General features: G+C 38.2%; 1 non-coding gene across 1 annotated transcript; it reads right to left on the bottom strand.

Moving 5' to 3' along the window:
* Positions 1–3,951: 3,951 nt before the first annotated feature.
* Positions 3,952–4,057, bottom strand: LOC150001883 (U6 spliceosomal RNA). Its single transcript, XR_016513264.1, has one exon. It is a non-coding gene; the product is annotated as a U6 spliceosomal RNA (small nuclear RNA).
* Positions 4,058–7,295: the final 3,238 nt, after the last annotated feature.

Here is a 7,295-nt window from a genome sequence, read left to right as displayed (position 1 = left end):
AAGTTTCCCAAATGGAAAAATGTGACTGGTATTTTACCTTTGCTATCTTAATGTATACATAAATATTTCAGTATATAAAAGAAGTTATTCAGAAGTCTGCTATAAAATGCATTGCAGTATTTTTTCAATGTTAAGTAGTATTACTCATTGAAAAATGAATATTTTGAAGAACCTGCATTATACATTTATATAAATATTGATTATAGTTAGTGTGCATGCTATATTATTTCTAAAACATACCTTCTGCAGTTTATTTTTTTAAACAGATTAATCTTTAGAAAAATTTAAGTACAGCCTTATCAAGGGGCAGAAAAATAACTCTCAAAGACTTTTTTTAGCTTTACCATTTTCAGCATATAATCAAGTTAATAGTGGTTACATTTTATGTTTAATAAAATATTAAAACAATTTTGCCACGGAGAAAAAAATGAAAGAAGTAGTAAAATGTGGAAATATATTAATATTTTGATTTTGTTTTTAGATACATAAATATCTTTAGCAAATTTTAGCTCCTTTTTTTAAATGTTTATTTTGTTGATTATATTGTTACAATAGTTCCAATTTTTTCCCCTTTGCTCCCCTCTGTCCAGCACCCTTCTCCCACAGCAATCCCCCATGCCCCCAATCCATGCCCATGGGCAAAGCATACAAGTTCTCTGGATTCACCCTTTCCTATATTATTCTATTTTTTAAAAATAATTAATAAATTAATTATTTTTCTATAACAATCCCTCCCTCTCAGACTTAAGACCCTTTATAATTTTACAGAAGACAATGGGTGAAAGTCTTGTGCTCCTCTAGCTGCTTCAAGCTGGACATGGTCGTCATCCTACCTACCCTTGGGTCCAGAAATCCCTAATAAGATTGGGAGTGTGGAGGGGAGAGTGGCCTTCTCACACGGGGAAGGATCTTGCAGATTCCTGGTCACTTGGCTGTCCCTGGACAATGGCATGCTTGGCTTAACAGGCTGGCATTCTTGTTTTATTCTGGGGGCAACAGATTTGGCAACAGAGTTAAAAGGCATCATTTAATCCATAACCACTAGATGACAAAAGGCAGGTATTAATTTTACAATGTCCCATGTTAAGGAAAAAAAAAAGGGCTTCTTTGGAGGAAAGTGTGCAAGTCATGTCACACTTGTTCAAAACACTTTTGCCCACTATACTTAGTTTGGGCTGAGGGAAATATTTTAGGTTTCCTCCCTCTCAGATCTCTGGGCCCTTTCTGTCCAAGCCATTAGGATAGAAAAGAGAAACCAGTTTTAAAGTAAAGCTCACAGACCACCCCATACTTCACCAACCCAGCCACTTAGTTCAGCCAAACCATTGAGTCTAGGGAGGCAGCAATGCAGACAGGATTAAGTGAGGCCTATACATACAGATAATCACTCAAGTAATGAGATCATAGGCTTATGCTCTTTGTAAACAGAAAACACATGCTAATTTATGCAATATAATCCACAAATCAGTCTCTAAATCTGTAAGACATCTTACTGAAAAGACATAAAATTGCAGGGCATTTGACATTCTTCTTGCCTGTAAATTAAGCATCTTTGATGATGCCACAGACCTAGTTTAACTTTCAAATGAAAAGAAACTTTAAATGACAAGAAACTTAAGATACAGTTAGCTACAGTACTTTATAGTCTACCACTGAGCATTGTGATATTCCTTGAATCAAGATTTTCCTCCTAAAGATTACCCTCCTTTTCATTAAAGGGACTGCATTAAGTCCAGTTTTAATTTGTTTGTTTGCATAAACACAACAAAGCAGTAAATGATCACTTATGATCTTTAAGTCTACTTTGCTGGAACTTATAAAAGGAGCATTTAGGGTAACCTTAAGTCTGCCCTTCAGGGCACAGAAGCTGAGCCACATACCTGCCATTCAGCCTTGCCTGTAAAAACCTGTCTTTTCCAAGTCCTTCAGGTTTTCATTGGGCGTGAAGGTCCCTTTTATCCATCTTTCAGGAAAGCAACCTTTGTTCCTTCCCTGGAGAGGTTGCCATGGACCTCACAACCAACCAAAGTACCAGGTCTTTTTTCTCATGGGCTGTCATTACCTTTGAAAGTCAATCCTAGTACCTCAGGGCTTTTTAGTAACAACCAGAGCCCAAGCATGTCTCCTTTAGGCATGAGATTCCAGTCAAAGTCTTGGTCAACAAAACCTCTATTAACAACTGGTCTTATTAGTCTCATGCAAAGAACCTTATGTCATTATTTACTTCTTGAGAATGACAAATTCTGGAGGAATCAGGTATGGAGAAAAATATACAGTGTGAAGGAAAATCCTTGTCCTTCTAATGTTCACTGATATCGTATTTTAATTCTTTATATATATTTTTTCCTACATTAAAAATTTTTGTTCGTTTGTTTTTCTATTACAGTTGTCCCATTTTTTCCCCAATTGCTTCCCAGCACCCTGCCTACCCCTTCTCCACTGTCGGTCCCCACCCTGTTGTCCATGTTAATAGGTCATTTATACATATTTTTTTACTAGACCCCACCCATTCTTACCCCCTTCCCTCTCCCGCTTTACCCCTTGTCACTCTTAGTCTACTCATTGTTTACATACCTCTGGTTCAATTTTGCTCATTTGTTTGTGTTGATCATTAGTCTCCTGTAATAGGTGATAGCATAAGGTATTTTTCTTTCATTGCCTGGCCTATTTCGCTAAGCATAATTCTCTCTAGTTCCATCCATGTTGTTGCAAATGGTAGAAGTTCCTTCTTTATTCTGCTTCATAGTACTCCATTGAGTAAATGTACCACAGTATTTTGATCCACTCATCTACAGATGGGCACTTAGGTTGTTTCTAGCACTTGGCTATTGTAAATAGTGTTGCTATAAACAGAGGGGTGCATAGCTTCTTTTAAATTGGTGTTTCAGCATCTTTCAGATATAATCCCAGCAATGGAATTGTTGGTTCAAAAAGCAGTTCCCTTTTTAGTTTTTTGAGGAAATTCCACATTGTTTTCCATAGTGGCTGGACCAATCTGCATTTCCATCATCAGTGCGTCAGGTTCCCTTTTCTCCGCACCCTCGCCAGCACAAGTTGTTTGTTGATTTGTTAATGATGGCCATTCTGACTAGTGTGAGGGGGTATCTCATTGTGGTTTTTATTTGCATTTCTCTGTTGGCTAGTGATGTTGGGCATTCTTTCATATGTTCATGGACCCTCCGTATGTCCTCTTTGGAAAAGTGTTTTTTTCAGGTCCTTTGCCCGTTTTTGAATTGGGCTGTCTGTCTTCTTGGTGTTGAGTCGTGTAATTTCTTTGTATATTTTGGAGGTCAATCCCTTGTCTGAGGTATCATTGGCAAATATAGTTTCCCATGTGTTTGATTCTCTTTTCATCTTGCTGATGTTTTCTTCTGCGGAGCACAATCTCTTTAGTTGGATGCCGTCCCATTTGTCTATTCTTTCCTTTATTTTCCTTCCTTTAGGAGATATATCAGTAAAAATATTGCTACCTAGGATATCTGAAATTTTCCTGTCTATGTTTTCTCTAGGACTTTTATGGTGCCACAGCTTACATTTAAGTCTTTGATCCATCTTGAGTTTATTCTGGTGTATGATGTAAGTTGGTGGTCTAGTTTCATTTTTTTGCATGTCCCTGTCCACTTCTTCCAACAGCATTTGCTGAAGAGGCTCTTTTTACTCCATTTTATGTTCCTTCCCGCTTTCTCAAACATTAGTTGACCATATAGACCTGGGTTTACTTCTGGGTTCTTTATTCTGTTCCATTGATCTATATGTCTGTTCTTATGCCAGTACCAGACTGCTTTGATTACCGTGGCCTTGTAGTTATACTTTCATATCAGGTATTGTGATTCCTCCTATTGTGTTCTTTCTCAAGATTTTTTATTTTATTTATTTTATTATTTTTATTTTTAAGTGTATTTTCTTGATTATATTGTTACATTATTTCCAATTTTTTCCCCTTTACTCCCCCAAAATGTGGAACGCTTCATGAATTTGCATGTCATCTTTGCACAGGGACCATGTAATCTTCTCTGTATCGTTCCAATTTTAGTATATGTGCTGCCAAAGCGAGCACAAGATTTTTTTTTTATGGTTTCATTTTATTTTTTAAATGGCTGAGTTATAAATCCAGCTGCTGTGCAGTAATTTCATAATTTCCATACGCATCATCTGCAGAGACATTGCAACAGCTCCAGGCTTTGGATCAACACACAATACTTAGAACAAATTTATAATATTTGGTCTTTATGTAAATAATAAATGTTTTAAAGTTGCCTAAATATACAATTCTGATCTGCTTCATCCCACCAGGAAAATACAGGGCTTTTCCTCTCTTTAAAAACAAAAAATTAAATACCAAAATAATTACATTTAAATAAATAACATTGTGATGATGACATTTAAAAATTCACAATAAGACCAAAGCCCTCCTTCTGCTCGCTCGGCAACTCAGCCCAGAGTGCCCGAAAACTCCGGAAAGAAGGGTGGTCTGCTTCCGGAGGAGCTTGGCTGGGGCTGTGGGGCCTCCACTGCTCCTCCTCTCACCTTCGCTTCTCTCCTCCCACTTTCACTTCCTGGAGGAGGGCAATCGGCCTCAGCAGTGGACTCAGTTCCAAAAGGCCGAAGACCTTGCTCTTACAAATCAGGAAATGGAATAGAAGCTCCCCATGCTCAGCTGCCAGCCCCACACTCACCCGCGGTCCCACCCAGCCTGGCAGCTTTTTTTTTTTTTTTTTTTGGTTCCATATAAATTTTTAAAGAATTTGTTCTAGGTCTGTGAAATATGTCATTGGTATTTTAATAGGGATTGCATTGAATCTATAAATTGCTTTGGGTAGTATGGACATTTTAATGATGGTGATTCTTCCCATCCATGAATATGGTATGTGATTTCATTTATTTGTATCTTCCTTAATTTCTTTCTTCAGTGTTATGTAGTTTTCTGAGTATAGGTCTTTTACCTCATTGGTTAAGTTTATTCCTAGGTAATTTATTTTTCTTGTTGCTATGGTAAATGGGATATTTCTTCTAGCTTCTATCTCTGATATTTTATTGTTGGTGTACAGAAATGCCTTTCACCCTGGCTGGTTTGGCTCAGTGGATTGAGCGTCGGCCTGCGAGCTAAGTGTCGCTGGTTCGATCTTCCAGTCAGGGCACATCAGAGAAGGAAAACTCTGATTCCAAAAAACCTCCGCTGCCTTGCGGCATACCTCTTCAGGGGAAAGGCTAAGGGAGTAAACCCCAACAGAAAATCTGGAGCCGGAGTCCCTAAGGCAGTTTGACATTGTAGTCAACACCGGCAACTCCTGCGGCGCACCTGAAGCCAAGCTGTATAGACTCCGTCTTTCCCTTGGATCCTTCAGCTGCGAAGAGAGGCGGGGTCTGCTGCATGGGCAACAGCAGACCCTCCATATCATCCTGCCCAGGCTCTGTAGCTTCAGCTTCACTGGAGAGGACACTCCAGCATCATCGCAAGATGTCGATTCAACACGGGAGGAGACAGATACCGTGTCACTCCTGAGTCGGACTGCACAGCCATTCTCGGCGGTGCAGATAGACTCTTAAGAAGCTATACCATCGTCTCTCAAGGCTCTGTAGCTTCAGCTTCACTGGAGAGGGCACTCCAGCGTCATCGCAAGATGTCGATTCAACATGGGAGGATACAGATACCGTGTCACTCCCGAGTTGGACTGCACAACCATTCTCGGCGGTGCAGATAGACTCTTAAGAAGCTACACCATCATCTCTCGAGATGGACGGCTGCCAACAACAGAAACGCCTTTGAATTCTGAATATTGACTTTGTACCTTGCTCTTTTGCCAAATTCACTTATTAGATTGAGTAGTTTTTTAGTGAAGTCTATAAGGTTTTCTGTGTACACCATCATGTCATCTGCAAATAATGATGAATTACTGCCCCTTTTTCAATTCGGATGCCTTTAATTTCTCTTTCTTGTCTGATTGCTGTGGCTAGAACTTCCAAGACTATGTTAAATAGGAGCGGAGAGCGTACACATCCTTGTCTTGTTCCTGACCTCAGTGGCAATGCTCTAAGTTTTTGCCCATTGAGTATGAGGTTGCCTTCAGGTGTCTCCTATATGGCCTTTATTATGTTGAGGTATGCGCCCCCTATTCCCATTTTGCTGAGTGTTTTCATCATAAATGGGTGTTGTACTTTATCTAATGCTTTTTCTTCATCTATTCATATGATTTTCTGATTTTGGTCTCTAATTTTTTTTGATGTGGTGTATTATGTTTATTGATTTGCAAATATTAAACCATCCTTGCATCCCTATGGTGAATCCCACTTGCTCGTGGTGTATGATCTTTCTAATGTGTTTCTGGATCCAGTTTCCAATATTTTGTTGAGGATTTTAGCATCTACATTTATGAGTGATATTGGCCTGTAGTTTTCTTTCTTTGTTGTGTCTTGACCTGGTTTTGGAATTAGAGTAATACTGGCTTCATAGAAAGAGTTTGGGATTCTTCACTCTTCTCAGAATTTTGGAATAGTTTGAGAAGGATAGGAGTTTATTCTTTCCTAAATGTTTTGTAAAATTCAACTTGAGGACATTCGGTCCAGGGCTTTTGTGTGTTGGAAGTTTTTAAATTACTGCTTCAATTTCACTGGTTGTTATTGGTCTGTTCAGGCTTTCAGCTTCTTCTTTATTCAGTTTTGAAAGATTGTATGTTTCCACAAATTTTTACATTTCATCTAGGTTGTCAAATTTCTTGTGATACTATTGTTTGCAATAATTTCTTATAATATTTTGTATTTCTGTGCTATCGGTTGTGATTTCTTCTCTTTCATTTTTCATTTTATTTATTTGGGTCTCTCTCTTTTTTCTTGATGAGCCTGGTTAAAGGCTTGTCAATTTTGTTTATCTTTTCAAAGAACCAACTCCTACTTTTGTTGATCTTTTGAATTGTTTATTTAGTCTCTTGGTGATCTAATGCTCTCTGGTCTTGATGATTTTCTTTCTTGTGCTCGTACTGGGCTTTCCTTGTTGTTCTTCCTCTAGTTCTTGTAGCAGTAGGGTTAGATTTTTTATTAGAGATTCTTCTCTCCTTTTTAGGTAGGCCTGTATTGCTTTGAACTTTCCTCTCAGGACTGCTTTCGCTGTATCCTATAGGTTTTGGATTGTTGTGTGTTCATTATCATTTGTTTCCAGAAACTTCTTGATTTCTTCCTTGATGTCATTGTTAACCCACTCATTATTTAATAGCATGTGGTTATTCATTATCCAAGAGTTTGAATGTCTTTGAGTTTTTTTCTTGAGGTTCATTTTCACTTTCAATGCATTTGAACTTAGA

The sequence above is a fragment of the Furipterus horrens genome, unplaced genomic scaffold (genome assembly GCF_987537825.1).
Source record: "Furipterus horrens unplaced genomic scaffold, mFurHor1.1.pri manual_scaffold_9, whole genome shotgun sequence".
Taxonomy (NCBI): Eukaryota; Metazoa; Chordata; class Mammalia; order Chiroptera; family Furipteridae; genus Furipterus; species Furipterus horrens.
Note: the sequence above shows the minus strand (reverse complement) of the source record. Positions and strands in the feature narration are given on the sequence as shown.